The sequence below is a fragment of the Lutra lutra genome, chromosome 6 (genome assembly GCF_902655055.1).
Source record: "Lutra lutra chromosome 6, mLutLut1.2, whole genome shotgun sequence".
Taxonomy (NCBI): Eukaryota; Metazoa; Chordata; class Mammalia; order Carnivora; family Mustelidae; genus Lutra; species Lutra lutra.
Window position 1 is genome coordinate 149,012,799 of NC_062283.1, and position 20,160 is coordinate 149,032,958.

Sequence of the window (20,160 nt, forward strand, 5' to 3'; positions counted from 1 at the left end):
ACAGATATTTTTGAGAATCGTCTTTGCCGAGATGCCAGAAGGCATCTCACCTCCACGGCCTGTTCCTCCACCCACTCCTGGGAACGAAGCCCATGGAGACCCCAGCTCGCTCACTCCCCGGCCAGAGCTGGGCCTGCTGCTCCCCAGGGTGGGGGTACCCAGGACTAGGCCCCTTCATGGAGCCAGGAGGCCCAGTGTCGTGTCTGGGTCCCAAGGCCGGTCCTTGGGTCCCCAGCCAGGAGACTCCCATCTGATGGGAGTCTGGTGCCTCTGCCTCCGGCACCCCAGGCAGCCTTATCTGTGATGGGATTCTGGAAAACAGCAGCATTCAGTGATGGCATCTGCTCTGGATTCCAAGTCAGTTCCAGAAGTGGATCCTTGGTTCTTGCGTGAATTCTCTGAGCCACCCCCGTAACTGTTGAATATCTTTTTATCACTTAAGGTTGTTTGAACAGAAGGTGAACTAACAGGAAAAATGTAACATACCCTCCTTGGGTTCCCCACTCCATCTCCTTATCAGGATCTACTAATTTACCTTCAGGCCCCATCAACTGGCAAATTGCTCTCCTCCTGCTGAAGCTGCCTGGGTCTTGCTCCCTGCGGATCGCCCCCCTCCCCGCCGGCCAGTGTCAGGTGGCTTCGTCTCCGTGGCTCTGCATCTGTCCCAGAGCTCCTCAAGGGAGACACTGTCGCTCAAGCTTCAGAGTTAAGAGGGGACAAACAAAACCTGCCGTTGGATTGGTCCAGACACCTTTGGAGTATCTTATTATTTGGGCCAGACTCCACAGAGAACCCTGGGTGCCTCTCTCCCCTGAGCAGCCAGACCGACTGGCACAAAGTCCTCCTCTAGTCGTAAACGGGCTGTTATGTAGCACGAGAAAGTTTAATTAGAAGAAAAACAACAAACATTCACCAGGAAGTGACAGGAAAGATGCGGGAATTCCACGAAGCACGATGAACATTCCCTCTGCCCTTTACCATCGGCAGTGCTGACCAACGGCACCCCCAAAACCCGTGTGTGCCCCCCGAAAAAGAGGTTCACATCCCAACCCCAGGAGGCTGCGAATGTGACCTTATTTGGGAAAAGGGGCTTTGCAGATGTGGTTAAATTAAGGATCTTGAGATGAGATTATGGTTTCCCAGGGTGGGCCCTACATCCCGTGACAGGTGTCCTCACAAGAGACACTCGGAGGAGGGACAGAGAGAAGAGGAGGAGGTCACACGGGGATGGGGGCAAGGCAGAGAAGAGGTGCTCGGTTAGAAGACCTGAGGGGGCATAGCCCTGCTGACACCACAACTTTGGACTTCTGCCCTCCAGAACAGTGAGAAACAAGATTTCTGTGGTCCTTTGTCATGGCAGCCCCCGGAGCCTACGACATCAGGACTGCTGCTCGCTGGCGGTGCTCCTGGGAGCGGTTTTCTGGCAGGTTTCTGCTCTGTTGTCACATCCAACGCACAATCACTGTGTCCCCTACCTTCTCTATAGGAAGGGTAGGGGTGCAGAAGCCTCCTGCGTGCTGGGGGTCCCCTGCGTCCAGGTCCCCTCCCTCGGCCCACGTTCCAGAGTTGCCAATGACATCTAAGGTCTCCTCAGTCTCTATGACTATTTCAGTGTTTCACTGGTACAGAGATCGTGACCCACACGACTTCCAGCAAAAAGCAAGAGGAACGAATTCTGCAGATGAATGGACCTCAAGGGCCAGAAGTGCAGTCAGGTCCCAGGGAGGGCCAAGAGCAGATGCTGGGGTTTTTTCCGGTTCTTTTCATTTCTTTCTCTGTATCAGCTGCGTACTTGGCTCACGAAGGCCCCCTCACCTGCCTAACATCAATTCTGGCTCCCCGAGTTGCTTCCGCTGGGTCGAGGGAGCTGCAGAGAGTGGGCACCTCTAATTCCAATTCCAAATTCTTGGGAGAGAGAGAAGCGAATTGGGAGAGACCCCTGGCTAAGGCCAAGGGGGCAGAATCAGGCAGTCAAACGAGCGAAGGCGGCCCACTGTGCGGTGTGGAGAGGTTCTCAGAGAAGGGGTCTGCGGTTTGTCGGACTAACAAAGTCATGTCTCTGGCCGGAGCTGCAGCCCTGACAATAAGGGCCACACTCCAGGGGTCCCTTTGTCTTCAGCCTCTGCACACGCCCAAGGCTGAGCCTGTGCACAGGCTCTTCATCTCCTCTCACAGTGGCCCCTCCCCGCCCTTCTTCCCATCTGTCCCCCACGGGGCCCTGCAGAACATATTCTTGTCGAAACCCTCTGTGCTTCCAACACCCCCACACGGGACTGAGCCTCGTTTAGGAAGAGTCTCCCTTGCGCATTTGCTAAGGTGCCCTCCTTCCTACTGCACCTGCTGATCTCCTCCATCTTTGTCCCGGCAGACACGGGTACCGATGGGGACAATGCCAGATTGCTGAGCCCCCCACTCCATCCCAGGGGTGGGGTTCCACCTCAGGATGATTACTAAGTACACACGCTGGAGACTCACCTTCGGACCCTCCAGGTGCTCATGAAGGAGGTCAGGGCTCAGGTGCTGTCTCGGCTGAGCAGAGGTCACGGACACGGACGTTCTCTGATGGCGACCCCCCAGAAGACAGTGTCTGTTTCTGTGTACGGATGTATGTGTGTAGCTAAAGCTGCAGCACCAAAATTAATATCCAATTTCTGAAGAAGTGAGAGAAGGAAAAACAGTAAATAGGGAAATGGAAAACACTGAGCCTCCGGCCACTCAGGTGGGACTTCTGCATTTCCCCCTCTGCCATCGCCCGCTCCACGGTCTGCTGCCCCTGCATAATGGAATTTGAAAGTGCCTCCCAAGCAAAGGGCAGAGCACCCTGTTAGGTCTGAAAATGAATAATGATGAACCCCAGGCTTAGTCCTGGTTGGATAAGGATAAATAAAATTAAAATTGGGAAATTTGTTTTAAATGGGTTGTTAATTGCTGTTGAGCTTTAAATATTTGAGTTTATTAATTTCTCCCTCACCCTCTGAATTACATTTCAGCAACATTCCCCTGTTATTAGGCTATTAAATCAGACATATCAAAAAGGAAGCATTTATTTATATCTTCAGAGACATGTACCTCTAATTGAGACCGTGTTACTGTGCATATTTTATATCAGGCAAATGCTGTCTGTGATCTCAGCCTCATCAGGTCTGAAGGGCCTTCATGAGTGTTCGGAAGATATGCCTGGAGCTGGAGGAGGAAGACATCCTGTAAGATTTCTTAAGAAACTTCACCTCGGGGGGCACTTGGGTGGCTCAGTGGGTTAAAGCCACTGCCTTCGGCTCAGGTCATGATCTCAGGGTCCTGGGATCGAGCCCCAAATCGGGCTCTCTGCTCAGCAGGGAGCCTGCTTCCTCCTCTCTCTCTCTGCCTGCCTCTCTGCCTACTTGTGTTCTCTGTCAAATAAATAAATAAAATCTTAAAAAAAAAAAAAAAAAAAAGAAACTTCACCTCGGAAGAAGTGGCTGTTCCGACAGTAGAAAGCCCCTTCTTAAAAATCCAAGACGGCAACCTCCAGAAAACAGAGACGTGAAAACTGGATGCACTGCCAAAATGTTCCTGTGTTAATAAAAATAGTGAAACTGGCTAACATTTAGAGAGTGCCTCCTGAATGCCACAAATCACAAATTATTATTTTTTTAAGATTTTATTTATTTGACAGAGATCACAAGTAGGCAGAGAGGCAGGCAGGGTGGGGGGGAAGCGGGCTCCCTGCTGAGCAAAGAGCCTGATGTGGGGCTGGATCCAGGACCCCAAGATCATGACCTGAGCTGAAGGCAGAGGCTTAACCCACTGAGCCACCCAGGTGCCCCTGAATGCCACAAATTCTTAATGAATGTTCATTACCTCATGCAGTGCTCCCAACAGCTCAAGGAGGGAGAGAATATCTTTATCACCGTTTTACAGAGCAGCAAAACAGAGGCTTAAGAAGATTAACTGATTTGCCTAAGAGGAAGAGTAGGACTAAAATGAGGGCCTGCCTGAACTGGAGCCCAGGCTTTTTCCATTTGGACTCTTTTCGGAGTCGAGAAGAGTTCATTCATTCTAGAACTTTCTCAGCCAAGGTGATATCATCCCTCCCCCCAACAAGAAAATTGGTTCTTGGGGAGCAAAAGTCACATTATTTTTATGTTTAAAGCACTAAACATATAGTGTGTAAATTGAGAAACAGTATTTCTGTGATATTAAAACTTCTCAGGTGAGGACGTTTAGGAAGAAATGTCTGAAAGGTCATCTTAGGGAGAAGTCAATGAAAAAGTTTGAGAAATACTATTTTATAGCAACTGCTGGAATGCCCCCCACCAGTTATGCCCCCGTCTTTGCGTGTGATGATAACACACTGCAGGCCTGTTGCTATTGCTTTCTCTTTGCAACTCAGATAAACTGGATGTGAACCAACTCTGTGACCCCCTGCAATGGCAGAGCCCAAGCACCAGGGTCCCACTGCAAATTCCATTTTGCTGAGTTTCTTATCTGAACTTTCATCAAAAACAATGGAGTCCCATTTCCAAAGGACAATCAAGTTCTCCATGTGAAGCCATTCCAAATCCTGGAATGATTAATTCACATCTTGGGGGCCCAAGATTCCTGGTTCTTTTTTTTTTTTTCTCCCCTAATATCGTACAGGAAACTTCTGGACAAGGTGTGAGTTTGGGTCATATTGGAAAAACTCAAGATTGAATCATGGGTCTACACCTTCAAAGCACCTCTGTATTCTCACTGGTAAACCCAGATTCTTACTATACGGTGAGCATTTTACCCTGGACTCCTACTGTCCAATACGGAGACCATGAGTCACATGTGGCTACTTAAAATTAAATTCATTAAAATGAAATAAAAGGTGGTCTAGTTCCTTAGCCACACTAGCCACAATGCAGTGCTCAGTAGCCACACAAGGTTACCAACTGGGACAATATAGGTAAGGAACAATTCTTTTCTTTAAAGATTTTATTTATTTTATATATAGAGAGAGCACAAGCAGGGGGAGTGGCAGGCAAAGGGAGAGGGAGAAACAGGCTGAGCAAGGATCCCAATGGGGGTTCGATCCCAGGACCCCAGGATCATGACCTGGGCTGAAGGCAGCCGCTTAACGGACTGAGCCACCCAGGTGCCTGATACAGAACCATTCTATCACCACAGAAAATTCTACTGGACAGTGTTGTTCTAGAGACTGTAATACCAAGAAGACACGAAACTTGTTGGCAAGGGGTGGTTACTTTTCATTTAACAACTGTTTAGTGACAAGACCCCCTTTGTGTAGGCCCTCATCTGAGCACAAGAAAAGACCTATAATTGAACCAAAGTTCCTACATTCGAGAAAGAGATTATTTGTATTATTTTTACTGCTATTATTCATTTTGTGATTTCCTAGTGAGTGGGCAAGAGTGTGGTGTCTAAAAATATTAGTAAGGGGGCAGAGCACCATGACTTTGAATCGGAGCAGAGTGATGAGTAAATTTACTTTTATTCCTCTGAGACTTACTTTCCTCATCTGTGAAATGGGTATGGTAATAATTTCACAGGCTTGTTTGGAAGATTAAAAAGGAAATGGATGAAGAGGGTGTAACACAGTGTCTAGCACAGTAGGTATTCAACAAACGGTTGTTTTCCTTGTTAAGATAAAAACCTGGTCTGGTTTGTTTGAATCTAGTTTGTTCATATAATACAGTATTTCCTCTGTTATATGCGGATTTATTGGTTTGTTATTAAGGATCTGTTTCAGGATATTCTTAGAGGCTACCCGGGAAAATAATATGGAAGTCATGCTTAAGGTGCCACTGGGATCCATTCTTTAGTGCACATTTGATGATCCATTGGCCACGTAACAATGACAGCATTCTTGTTGGGCTCGGTTGCTGTTACGACAGAACATAACCTTGAAGAAGTTCTAGAAAAGATAGTTGAATTCATGTGCCATAAAGGTAAGGAAAGTAAAAGGCTGGGAAGTGATGTGCCCAAGGTCACAGCTCTGCAGAGGCAAATGGACTAGAACTGGGGTCTCTGACCATCAGGTCGCCTTCCATCTCTGTGTGGCAGCTGCTCCACCTCCCCAGAAAAAGTTACTACCAACACCTGACCATCCGGCAGACAACGAAGTGGGTGTTCACTCAAGTTAACACAGAATTTGAAGCCTGGAGCGCACTCAGGTTTTGCCGTGACACCCGCAGCAGCCCCAGTGCTGCCGGCCCAGGAAGAAGTTTCCCTTCCCTCGTTTTAGGTGCTGCTTTGTGCATTTCGTCATCTCCCCATCAAACCCCAGAAGTATTTTTCTGAAACTACAAGCCTTGCAGGGGAGGCCCCTTCCCCTCCTTGGGTTTAGGTGTTGAGCGCTAAGGATCATCTACAAGATGAGCCCGACTTACTCCTTTTTTCTGGTCCCTGCATGGAAAAGAATCTTGTGCTTCCCGCATTTGAAGAAACACGTTCAAATACAGATAGAAAAAATTAACGCTGAAGAGAAATTGCACATACAGATCCTTGGACACAAAGCAGGGGCTATAATAACCCTCGGCCAGGTTTGAATTTGCCGACCAGAGAGGGAGGAGTTTTACAAAAGTGATCGATTTCACTGGATGGGAGTCAGGTTGTGAATAAAGAAGGTTTATTATTATTTTTTTTTTAGAAACGACTTTTTCTTTCTTTCTTGCCCTCCAGCACCCAAAATATTTTTATACCCCCATTAGCAAGCCCAGAGAATGAAAATTACAGTGGATTATTCCTGGGCCACCTGGACGCTTCCGCCTCCTGCCCCCAAGGTGGGTCTCCATCCAATTACACCATTCAGGCAACGAGGGAGGTGGGCTCCTCGGTTCCCTCTCTCCCTGACTTCCCCTCAGGCAGCGAGAGGGTGGGGGAAAGGAACTGAACAGAGAGAGGGCGCTTCTCCGAGGAACTTGTCCAGAAGGCGATGCATTAGCATTTCAAGGCCAAATGACACAGGAAGAGGAGCTCCATCACCAGCAGCTGGATTACTAATGTGTGTGAGCGTGGAGTAGCTATATGTGCTTGATTTTTCCATAAAAAATGTTTCTAGAGAATTAAACAACTTAGTGTCTGCGTGAGAGGCGGCAGTGTGGTTTTGCCTACATGAGACGAGCGTGCGGCTACAGACCCACGGCACTGTAGAAGTGATCAGATTGCGCGTGGGTTTTTTTAAGGAGTATGGTGAGTCTTTATGATACGATCGATTTTGTGACAGAAAACTTGGCCTTCAGTTGGATGCTGATTGAGATCATCGTGAAGTACTCGCATTTCCTTTGGAATCTTATGGCATTGGGCGCGTACAAAAATGTCCCAACAGGAAGAGGAGGGAAGAGCAGGAAGTGTATGGATGCTTAGATAAGTATGGAAACTGTCACAAACAGCGTCCTGTCCTGTCCCCTCCACACCCACGGAGCAAGCGAGCAATCACAAACCCGTCTGTACATGCAGCGTTGACTACCTCGCAGCTTCAGCACCTTTCCCGGCTGGGGCTTTTCTCTGCGGACAGGCCCGGCACTCGGGATGTTCTGGAAAAAAATGGGGGTTGATTTCAGTTTGCATAAAGGGAACATGACTGAATCTGAAATGGCCTCTGTGAGTATCCTGGCTATTTGGGGATTAGAATAACAAAAGAATAGAATTTCTTGCCCATCTGCGAAGAGCTTTAAGTTAGAGTTAACTCAGAGGATCCCTGGGAGTAGATGGAACGACCCAGTGCGTGAGCAAGTAGGTTTCTTCGCCTGCCATGTCTCTGGGGGCCTGGCGCCCTCCACGGCCTGGAGGGCCTGCGAGCAGGAGTGCCTGACCTTTGACAGTGTGGTCTGTTGCGTTTCTTCCCTCTCTTCGCTCTTGGCTTATTCTGCGGCTCAGCCCCACTCATTTTGGCTCCATAACTCAGCTCCCAGTTTTCCAAGAGTTACTTTAATTTATGACATGGTTTGGACACACTCATTGGCCATGACCTTGGCCCTCAGCCCAGAATATTATTTTCAGCATCTATCCTCTAGCTCTCCCACTGCAACCATGGGCAGGGGATGCTCCATCCCATCACGGCCCCACTGCCCAGGCCCAGAGGGACAAAGGCCAGGGCAAACCTCATGCAGTTTCCACCCCCAGCTCCCAATCAGGTAAGAGGTCCACATGGGAGTGGGGCGGGAGCATGGAATTGGCTAAATTTGCTGCCATGTGTCCTACTTTTACAACAAACACTTTTCTTTTGGCAGCACCAAAGGTTGTCACACTCACCTATAAAGAAACTTGGCACTCACTCAGGTTTTACCTTTGGGGAGACAGAACAGCTACGGGTGGCGCCTGGAGAAGCAGCACAACAAAGCTACGTCGTTGAGATGTGCCAACGGTTATGCTCCGAGCACATATTCACCCAAATACGGAAGTTCTCCTCAAGAAGGAGGGAGAACAGAATAAGATCTCTCCCAGAGCACTGAGTTCAACCTGGGCCTGAAGGATAAGATGGATAGATCCCATGGATGGGCAGTAGAAAATGAGAGGCATACATTGTAGGTAGACAATTCCCATATGAGCCACCCAGAAAAGCTAGATCTAGCGGGCACACTGACATCACAGAAGAATGGGCTGGAAGTCCCCACCACAGGGCCACGGATAACTGCATACGATGGGCACAGGCATCACCCAATGGAACGAGTCCCGTAGCTGACACGAACCACCAAGGAGATGCGTTCAGGGATGGAAAAGCTCTACAAACAGACCTAAAAGGTGTAGGGAGGACATTTAAACCAGTGTAGTTCCCAAGAGTTTCTCTTTGTGTTGTTACTTTGCTGCTGTTCATTCAGGTGATACTCTAAAACACGGTCAACTATGTGTACACGATGAATAATGTATCTCGTAATTTACATTTTTTCTAATTGAAAAAATTTCAGGAATAGCCCCAAGTAAATTGTGTGCATGATTTAACAGGAGATGAAAAAACTCTGAAATGGTGCTGTTTCCTAACAAAATAGAACTAGAGAATGCTTCTGATTCTCGGTTGTGTACTTTCCTGAGATTAGCCACTGGAATGGGTTAGCGGCCAGACCAAATGCAGAGAGAGAACTAGAATCCGTTAGTCTACCTCTTACTGGGTTAAAGCACTTTAAACTTCTGAAGGCACTTCTGAATCGATTCTAATTTGCTCCTCATACCAATTGCAGAAGGCAGGAGGACACAGTTTTGTCACCCGACAGGAAGCTTCACCCACGAGCCTAACGTAACCTTCTCCAGAGAGTGGCGGAAAGGCCCGCGCTCAGGCCAACCTTCCAACATTTGTGAGCACTTACTGCTTTGACTGCTTCTGACCTTTCCTCCTTTCTGGGAGTGCCACCTCTTTCCTCGGGGAAAACTGCTTCTCTTTCGCCCCAGCCACCTGGTTCAAACAGGGGTTCAGGACACGCTCCCAGCCAGGGCCCCTGACCTGACCTGGGGCCGCTAGAGTCTTTTCAGGGACTTTTCAACTGCAATCAGGCTTGGGATGAGGAGGTGGGCAATTTAGTCAAGTTTTAATCTTTCTTTCTGGGGCAAGATTATGAGATGTGTGGGGTGGGCTGGGGGACAGGAGTTGTTGGTGGCTGTGTGTCCTGGGCACATGTAGGAAGTTTAAGAAAAATAAAAACAATTATGCAGCGAGAGAAGAGAAAGTCTTCCTAGCATTCAAATTTCTGGTCCCAGTGGTTTTTGAGACTCTGCTGCTTCTTTTCCATGGTTACTTGAAACTTTCAATAGACGTTTTTTTTTTGTTTTTGTTTTTGTTTTTTTTTGCTTCAACTATTTCAAGTTGAGTTCATGTTCCTTAAAAAAACAAAGGAGTCCTAACTAATACATCTCTCCTCAATGGGACACTGCAATGTCACCTCTATCCCCCATGAACCTTTCATAATCTACTTTTGTATAAGAAGAAATAAGGCTCAGTACAGTTACGTAAGTTGCTCCAAATCTTATGTTGGGTTATTGCCATAATTACGTCACTCACCAGTACATGTTATTAGGACCCTATACATGTCATCAATGAAGTTTCACATATACCGTCTGCTTTGATTTCTATGGCAAGTTCTTGAAACAGATTGGAAAAGCGCTATGGATCCCAACTTTACAGGAGAAAGTTGACATTCATGATGGTGGGTGATGTCCCTGCTCTCGGTCAGTGAGCAATGGGATGGGGCTTGAACCCATGTCTTCTGACATAATGTCCAATGCTCCTTCTAACCACCCCTCACTGTATGTCTGAACATACATACAACACGCACAGACATGCCTGCATGAAAAGGTTCATTTGAATTAAAAACTAAAATCAAATACAGCGAAATAACTGTCCTTCTTTGTATTATTCTTACAAATTGTTTTAAGATATCGCTGCCCATAATTATTGGTACTTTAATTTTGTGCCAAACATTGATTTAGGATCCACCTCGCTCTTCGGTAGATCATACTGGGATAAAATATTTTCTGTTATCTTGAGACTTGATAAAATATAAATAGTTTGTACTTTGTCTCTCTTGGTTTTGATACCTAGTGAAATGTGAAAAAGCAAGATGACACATAAAAGAAAAGCAAAAGATAACTAATTTAGAGATTAACTTTGGAAAAGCTCCAAAATTAGATCATGTAATTAGTTCACAGTTTAGAAGCCTTTGGTGGAATTAGATTTATGCAAACAAATTCCATTCACATAGTTTAGGAAGACTGAATGATTTTATAGATGAATCAGGCTTAAAATTGAGGATTACATAAGACTTATTCCTTGTTCTCTCTTTTATATCAACGGGTTATAACAATCAAGAAAATCCGAGAATGGGCGCTGAATTGTTCACTGGAAAAATTGATGGTGGCACTGACATGGCGGAAAGAGGGCTACGACGATCCTCCATTATAGCGAGTCTTTAAAAGGCATAAACATTCCTTGAAGGCAAGTAGCCCAGGTTGGTGGGCTCCAGTCGTGATCTGCTCTGGTTCTCATGTCTTTGTGCCGTCCCGTACAGGGGGGACGTGAGTAAGGGGCAAGGCTGGATCACCGGTTTTGAAGTTGCATTTTTGTTGGTCAGGAAATCTGACACACAAAACGGTCAAAGGCCAACTGCTGTCATTGTATGGGTCAGGGACAGAGACACAGAAGCCCAGGCCGCTGTGATAGCCACCAGCCACCTGAAGCATTTGTGACCGATCTTAGCTGCATTTGACCGTGCGCTCCAACACTGATCACAGTCCCGTGATCGTAACTTAACACATTCCTTAACACAAATTCTTCCCCAGATGATGAGAATTCAGATTTAAGACTCCTCCACGGAGCTAACGACTAACCACTATAAACAAACCAGGTAAGTGAGTAAGTAAACTCACCCATTATTAAAAAGTAAATGTTTTCCCTTTTCACTGAACTGACTGGTTGGTTGTCATTATGGGCAAAGATGTTTATTTCATTGTGCAAATACTTCTCGGATAGCTCTTCCCCGTTTACAAACCAGCTTTTTTTTGAACGAGTCAGTGCCTGTCTACACTGTGAGAGGAAAGGGTAGACAGGTCGGGGAGTCTCGTGCTTGGCATTTGGCCAGTAAACTTTTTCATTCAATTTGGACTTAGGCTCAGCTGTGAACCATGTGTCTCAGTGCAGGGTAGTGACAGTTTTAGGCTGGAACAATGTCATGATGTGGACTGGCAGCGTCTCCCCCTGCTTCCATGAAAACAGCTGGGGCTGGTCGGCCTGTTCCTGGCATGTTTAAGAACTCTGTGTCAACATTCTGAAACAGGCAGTATTTCTAAACTTTGCAATGAGTTGGGCGAAGGTTTCAAGGATCAAATATTTGAAAATGTTTGAGAAACACAAATTATGAGATAAACCCTTGAGGGAAAATGACACTGAATGCAAAACTGGCATTTTTAACATTTCATATAGACAATCTCATGTGCTCCTTGCTGTTTTAGTACAGATTCAGGTCAGTTCTGGTTTGAGAACGCTTTTCTGTGTGCAGAAAACCTGACGGTAATGAAGTTGCTCTAGGAAACGCAGAGGTTAGATGAGAGAGGAGGTCTACAAGCTGTTGAAGAGTGTAAATGCTAAGCATTGCCTACATTTGCTGTGAAGTTGGTTAGATCTAAAAAGACAAGTGAGACGTTATACACCATTTTCGGAAATATACATATTATTATTTGAAATAATTAAAAATTTCCAATTTTGTCTACATTTCTCAAAACGTGACCATTTCACTGACCTCTGCATGTTTCATTTTAATGTCAGGACAGACACTGTCTTTATTTATTTATTTTAGGACTTTATTTATTTATTTGACAAAGAGGCAGAGCACAAGCACACAGAGTGGCAGGCAGAGAGAGAGGGAGAGGTAGGCTCTCCACTGAGCAGGGAGCCCAATGCAGTGCTCGATCCCAGGACTCTGGGATCATGACCCGAGTCAAAGGCAGAGGCTTAACCAACTGAGCCACCCAGGAGGCCCAGGACAGACACGGTCTTAAGAGTACTGGCACATAGTTTTTCCATACACTTGGAATCTGTGCATTTCTGGGACACTGGAGTAGATTCCACGAAGTTCCCAGAGGAGACGCTCAATCAATGAGACACCAAGCAATTTGTTGACAGGGGACTAACTTTCTTCCTTAGTAAATTTTGTTTCTTATTACATAATTATTTCATGCTTATTATAGAAAATACAGCTAAGAAAAAAAATAATAAAATGCAATTTCTTTCTTCTAAATCCTCATTAGAAATAATAATGTTGTTATATCTTTGCCCATCTATGATTATTTATTAAATAAATTATTAAATATTAAATAAATAAAATAAATTGCCAGAAGTGATATTATAGCCTAAAGGCACACAAATCCTAAATTCTATGATATATGTTAAATTATCTTGCACAAAACTCCTATCAACTTATAGTATTACCATGAGTATATGAGAATATCAGTTTACTTGCTTTGTTTATGGTGGATTTTATCATTAAGACGTATTTTAGAAATTTAGTGGTAAAAAGGTAATTTCCATTTTCCCAAACTTCTACACTGTACATAGTTTTTCTTCACCTTCCTTTACCCTGCAAGCTGTCACCTTTATGTGCTAGTCTCCCCCTCCCCCGAAAAGGCATCTTGGATTCCCAGGGAACCCTGTTCTAGCACGTTTTAGTACATTCTAGTAAGTTCCTCTGCAGGACACTGTTGCAAGGGCCTGAACTTTTCCTCCCTTAGTGTATTCTGTGTTTTTTGTTTTGTTTTGCTTTTGAGAGGCAGGGAGGGGTAGAGGGAACGACAGAATCCCAAGATCCTGAGATCATGACCTGAGCTGAAATCAAGAGGTGGACACTTAACCAAATGAGTCACCCAGGTGGCCCAATTCTGTGTTTTAAAATATGTTCGTTTGTTTGTTGTTCCTGCTAAGGTGAATCCAATACAATAATTTCAATCAGCTTAACAACAGATGGCATCCTCTCCGATTTATATAGGCTTATCACTAATCGGAATCTTGAGAAGGGCACTGATGTATTTTTAGTAAAGGGAAATTTTTTTGGAGACCTTCAACTCCATGCAGATCATGGCCTTATACTGTGGCCTTTAAATGGCCACCTGTGCTGTTTTCCACTGTATGTTGGGTGGGAGATGTCAGTTCCACTCTAGGCCTGGTGATGAGTCTGGGGTGGTGCCTTTATACTAGATGTGCTCTGGGTGACAGGTGCCTTCTGCAGAGCTCCAGTGGCCTCAAGTATGGGATAGATGTTGGACTTACTCACTGAATACTCACACCGATTTTCCAAGTTTAATACAAAATTCCCTTTTGAAATACCTTCCAAACAATGCATTTTTTTTCCTGGTGGTGTTGGGGTGGTAGGGAGTTGGAACAATTTTGTGAAGGTTTCAGTAAATTTTTCCTTAAAACCTGGATGCAGTTTTCTTTCAGATGAGACACAGCCAAGTGCCTATTCGTCTAGACAAGTAAGTAATATATGACTAAGGAATAGTGCTGAGTTAATGCCATTCCCCGTCAGGGTCTCAGATGAAAGACCGTTAACATTTTCCGTGCAAACGTTTTGTCTTCGTTTTTATTGATGATGCTGATTTAAAGACGCTCTGGTTTAAGCTAAGAATATGTAATGTTTAGATTATATAATTGTTACATAAATAGAGTAGGGTCAATTATTACCTGGACTTCAAGTAACTATTAATCAAGTAACCAGCTTTTTTGGGGGGAGGAGGGAATAGGAGACTATACTCTGTATTTTACCCCACTGTGAAAGAAAGAAAGAAATACTAGCTCTCAACACTTAACTTTCAGTTTGTCCCGAAAATGTGTAGAGAGGCTTTGCGTACGTTAAAAGGGAAGTTGGAGATTTAGTTTCTGCTTTACCTCCTTCAGCCACAGCAGCAGGGTGGGCCGTGTGGGGTCAGGGGTAGGATTTTTTAACCTTTTTAGTACCCTATCAAGATAGTTGATGAGAGCCAGGCTAAATATTTCTTGAATAGAGCAAAGATTCTCAAAAATAACAAACACAATCTTAGCCTTTTTGTATATTAGGTCTTACAAATGAAAACAAATACCAGTTGAGGAGCTATATATAAATATATATACATATGTACACACACATATATATGAGGATATATATATACATATATGTGTATATATATGTGTGTGTATATATATATATATATATATATATAATTTTTTTTTAGAGAAGAAAAAATACCCTTTTAAATCTCATATCCTGATGCACAAGTATTAAAGATAATTACAAAGCCGCAGAGCCCTGGGTGAGCAGGGCCCTGACTACTCTGGTCTTCTGTGTTCATAGGAGAACAGGATGGAGAGGGGAGGCCAGGATGATGATTAAAGGGCTGGAAAGATGACTTTCTGGCAGTGTGATATTAAGGCCATTAATATGTCTGCATTTCAGCTCCAGTGTGTTAATATATTATTTTACCTATTAAAATATCATAAAGATTACCCATAATTAAAGATGATTTAGAGCCCAAGTCATAACTAGATCTAACTTCATGCAAACACATTTAGAGTGAATTCACTTTAAAGTGGAATTTAGCTAGCCTAATGAAAACAGTATCTAGAGGACACTGAAAAGCCAGAGAAAAGAAAGACACTATATATGGTCAGTACAATAAAAACCCTGACAACCCTTTTATGGATTCGTACCCAAAGAGTCTGTCTTGAAGGAACATGTGTAAAGCACTGCTTAAAAGAAATGTTGGCTAGTTCTTTGCTTTCTAATAAACGATATATTTCCAATATTGAACCTTTGTCCATTATTTTTCATCATCACAGGGAACAGCCGGGCAGCCAGTTCTCCTTTTTTTCGGGCAATCAGCATGTTTTACTTCACATTTGTACCGACTTGAAACAACAGTTACATTTGCAACTCCAGAAAGCTAAGATGAAACTTTGTTCTTGCTTTTGTGTTGAGCCCTACAATTTATTTCTCTCCTGGCAACAGATTTTAAATCTCTCTTCCTCCCCCTCTTTTCTTCCTTTTCATGGGAACTGTTTGGTGAGTGCCGACAAAGCGCTGTGTGTGTGTGTGTGTGTGTGTGTGTGTGTGTGTGTGTGTTTTCCCCTTTGCCTGGTTTCTGTGTCGGTGTGCACAGGCACGCATTCATTAACGTAATTCCTCAACATCCAACAAGAGCGCATCATAAACCCGGGAGAAAAAGCCTCATAAATATTTAGATGTTCCCTCTACCTTCCAAACTGGAGTGAAAAGCTTATTTAGTGAAGTGTTGGTCTCGGTTAATCTGCATGTGAATCAAGATTGGGGACAAAAGGATGAAAAGGTGATGGAAACTCGAATACAAACCCTATGGTCTCCAGGGGGTCATTCATCTTGTTCTTGTCAATACCATCCCGGGGCTTGGCTTTTTTCTGCGCATGAGCAAACAGAGCCGGTTTCCAAAGGCAGCTGGCAAAGGATGTGTGTGCTTTGTTCTATCTTGTAGTTTTTTAAGGAATGAAATTGCTTTACACTTTATATTTCCACTGACTTCTTCATCCTTCTGAGTTGCTGCTAGCCATGGAGTGATGCATCTGTATTTAGGGATGTATACAAGCACACAAGACAGGCAGTATGAACAGGATTGTTTTTTTTTTTTTAATTGTGACAAAATATACAGAAGGCTTACCATTTTAATCATGTTAAAGTGTATAATTCAGTGGCATTTACTACATCAGTGTTGTGTGGCCGTCACCACCATTTCCAGAAACTTTTCATCATCCCGAACATGAGTTCTGTACACATTAAACAGTAACTCCTGACCCGCCCCTCCCCCAGGATACACAAGATTTTTTAAAAACTCCATACCTAAAACTCTCCGTGGAGTGGCAACTCCTGGCACTTGATTTCGGAGGTGCTGTGGTGCTGGGCAATGGGGAGTGAAGGAAAATGAAGAAGGTAAAGCAAGAAAAGTCTTTTCTCCTAAGTGTGGTTTGACTGAGCTAATGGACTTGAAGCCTGGAAACGAATATGGGGAAAGAAACTTCGATGTCAAGTAGCCAGTTTGCCTGCCTTACCAGAATGAAAGAAAATGACAGTGAAAAGTTGAGCAGCTTTTGAAAATTCCCATTATAAAAAAATCGGTTAAGAATTTTAAAGTAAAACTCAAAGATAAAAGCCTATAATACTTGATGTTGTTTGAGACAAAGCAAGAGAATTAGGTATTTTATAGAGCTATTCCGCCAAATACTGGGGGGTATATTGTACTTGACCAAAGACTTGATGTGAAAGCTAGGAGGATGACCTTATAACTAACGGTTAAAATTAATTTATATTATTATTTCCCATTTTACGTATCTCTGAGGTTGTAACCATGTTGCCTTTTTTTTTTTTTTAAGATTTTTATTTATTTATTTGACAGAGAGAGATCACAAGTAGGCAGAGAGGCAGGCAGAGAGAGGGGGGAGGCAGGCTCCCCGCTGAGCAGAGAGCCCTATTCGGGGCTCGATCCCAGGACCCTGGGATCATGACCTGAGACGAAGGCAGAGGCTTTAACCCACTGAGCCACCCAGGTGCCCCTACCATGTTGCTTTAAATGAAAAACACTGAAGAAGCACTATTGGTCAAATTCCTTCACAAGACAGTGTAGTAAGGAGGAAATTTGCAACTCCAACCTCCAAGTGCTCCGCTTACCTTAAGAAATCTTAAAAAAAAAAAAAAAAATTCAACGCAATTTTAAAAAGTGGGGGCTGTCCTACTGAGTTTGTTTTAATGGGATGCTTTTTCCTAGCATCTATAGCCAGGTTCCCTAAGAATGAGTATTAGCAGTTGAGACCACATGTGAGTGACTAATACTCTTCTTTCAGTGGAAGTCATGCCTGCCATTGTCACTGATTATTTAGGAATTTATTATTTTATATAGTGGTGAAGATAGCAGCTTTCAGGAGCAGGTGTTGGGGGAAGGCAGTGTGTGTGTGTGGAACCAGAGGCCCGGGGGGCCTGGGGGAAGAGGCGAAGCTGGTAAACTGGGAACTTGAAGTTCCAAATAATGGGAAAACGAGTTCTGATTAGCTTAACCAAAAAGAAGGTTCACTGACCAAGGTAAATGGGAACTATGAATCAGACATTCCTGCGGCAGCTCACATGATGCCATAAGGAAATGTTCTTCCAGGCTGGCTCTCTTATGCTCAGTAGCTGCCTCTTTGGCAAACTCCTTCCATGCGGCGATTGCCACCATGGCTACTGCATCCTTAAAACATTTTCTTCCACCGCAGCCAGCAGTCCCACCAAGAAAAGGGTGGTCCCTGTTTTCCTGAAGTTTCCATGGGAGCGTAGCCACGATTGACTTGCTGCGGGGGGGTCGGGCGGCTTTCTGGGAAGGACCTGGAGTCCTGCATGCACTGCCTGCTGATGGTGGCAGAGGGGTTAGGGCACAAGAAAATCACATGAGATTTCCCGTGAAACAAGAATGGTTCTTTAAGGAAAGCAGGAGGAGTAAGGGGAAAGCTCTGGCGGACAGTTGTCTGGCTGGGCAGACAATCGCGGCGCTGACGATTCACGGCAAAATTGGTCTTTTGAGTTCGGGGTATAGGAGTTGGATCAGTGAGGGTTAGTGAGGCTACTGGCCAAACACATATTAGTTTAAATACAATAAAGCACATTCTTATTTGGGTAACAGAACTATACTGGTGAAGAGGTCTACAGAATGGCCTTTCTCTGGGCAGTCACTTGGGGACTCTTATCTTCTGGACCCAAGCCCCCCATTCCAGCTGGCCCCACTAGGACAGACTGCTAGAGGACATGGGGAGGCTTCTATGGGCCAGGGTGGGAGGGGCACCTAGCCCCTTGGCTCCTATTGTATTGACTAGAACTCAGTCACATGGTCAACCTAAGTTTAAGGGAGGTGGGAAATGTGGATTAGTGGGTGCCCAGAAAGAAGAGGAGATCATTTTGGTGAATTGCTGTGAATTTTTGCCTCTTTGGTTACCATGATTCTGCAAATGGGCTGGAAACTGGAGGCATGTAGTGGGCAAGAGGAACAGTTACTGTGTTTCTCACCAAGGACTTCAACTCATATAATCCTCTCATCAGTCTGGGGGCTGGGACAACCTCCTCATCAGAAGTGAAGAACAGAGGCACAGAGAGAGTATGTAACTTGCCCAGGGTTGCAAAACTGGAAATTGTTGGAGCCAGGATTTGACACAGGATAAGGCTGAGCACACAGGGTTGTAGGGGAGACTAGGTGAGTTGATGTTTGTGAAGACCCAGGTCATACCAAGCACGTGTGAAAACAGCCAGTGGGAGTGGGACCATATTTGGTCCTCAGGTTAAGCACAGCATCTCAGAGGCAAGCTCATCTGGAGGCCAGCTTGAGGCTGAAGGATGATGGGTGTCCATAGAGGAACGTTCCAAAAGGCTCTTTCCTACTGAGGATAGGGGGCTACCAGATCTGGATCTATCATGGAGCCCATCCAGAGGCTCCTATCCTGAGCCTGGATCTGTTCATTAAATAAGAGCCATTACTGAGCTGGTCAAGTTCATGTTAGGGCCCAGACCAGCCATCACCACTGCCTGGACACACTATCCTCCCCAGGTGGGAACGCATGGACAAGCTTCTCCCATTCTTGTCCTCAGCTGGAGTGAGTCGCTCCAGGCTCAATACCGTGAAGGACCTTTGCAAGCACATCAACAGGCAGCTGACTGCTTGTAATTTGGGGCTTACTTGCTCCCTTTGCCACCCAGCAAATTTCTCGAAGGCACAATTACTTTGTGTCCTCGCTTTCACGCATGACACACAGGAGCCTGTCAGTGTGGTCACTGGACGTTCATCATAACGCCAATAGCCAGTATGTACCAAGCAGTCCCTAGATCCCAAGCGTCTGTCTGGCCTTAATAGTCGTTGCCCCATTTCATCCTCATAGTAACACTACAAAGTGGGTTTTATTAGAGCCCCATTTTTCAGCAAGGTAGACGGAGAATTGCTGAGATCCAGGTAACTGCCCCACATCACAGCAGGAGATTTTCTTCCTTGTATCACCTCACTGGGCTGGCTTTCTTCTTACTTTCTTTCTTTGTAATATTTATTTATTTGAGAGGGAGAAAGAGAGAGTGAGAGAGAGGAGGGACATCATGAGTGGGGGGAGGGGCAGAGGCACAAGCCGACTCCCCGCAGAGCAGGGAGCCCAAAGCCTGACAGAGCTGAATCCCAGCCCCCGAGATCGTGACCTGAGCCCAAGGCAGCCACTGCTTAACCGACTGAGCCACCTAGGCGCCCTGGGGGACCACTTTAATTCCGTGACAGAGAGACCCACGTCCTGTTCCAGCCAGAGGCACAGGGACATCCAGAAGGAGTCGGTGCCTCAACTGCAAGAACAGGGAGAGATGGCTCGAGGGGGCCGTCTGGGCTGTGGGAGGAGGGGAGTGAGAGTAGATCCCCAAGACCTCAACCAGGAGGGGCTCCATTAGGGACCATGGTGGCAAACTGAAGGTCAGAACAAGTAGCCTCAAGCCCAAGAGAGCACCCTGAGAGGGTAAGAAGGGACTCCTTTGTCATAGGGTCAGAGATCCGGGCCTGGATCCCTCAAGAGCTGGGGCAGCACACCCAGTAACAGAGAAGGGTGCCGTCAGGGGACCTCTAACTACAGAAAAGATTAATAAGAATGTTCAGAAACATTCCAAAGGGTTGACCTGGGTCTCCATTGAAATGTAAATGAGGTCAGGCTTCGGGAACCCCTGCCGG

General features: G+C 45.3%; 1 long non-coding RNA gene across 1 annotated transcript; it reads right to left on the reverse strand.

Moving 5' to 3' along the window:
• Nucleotides 1-864: 864 nt before the first annotated feature.
• Nucleotides 865-16,852, reverse strand: LOC125102281 (uncharacterized). Its single transcript, XR_007128093.1, has 6 exons — nt 16,290-16,852; nt 15,789-16,015; nt 8,255-8,433; nt 3,445-7,502; nt 3,070-3,227; nt 865-2,651 (listed from the first exon to the last, which is right to left on the reverse strand). It is a non-coding gene; the product is annotated as an uncharacterized LOC125102281 (long non-coding RNA).
• Nucleotides 16,853-20,160: the final 3,308 nt, after the last annotated feature.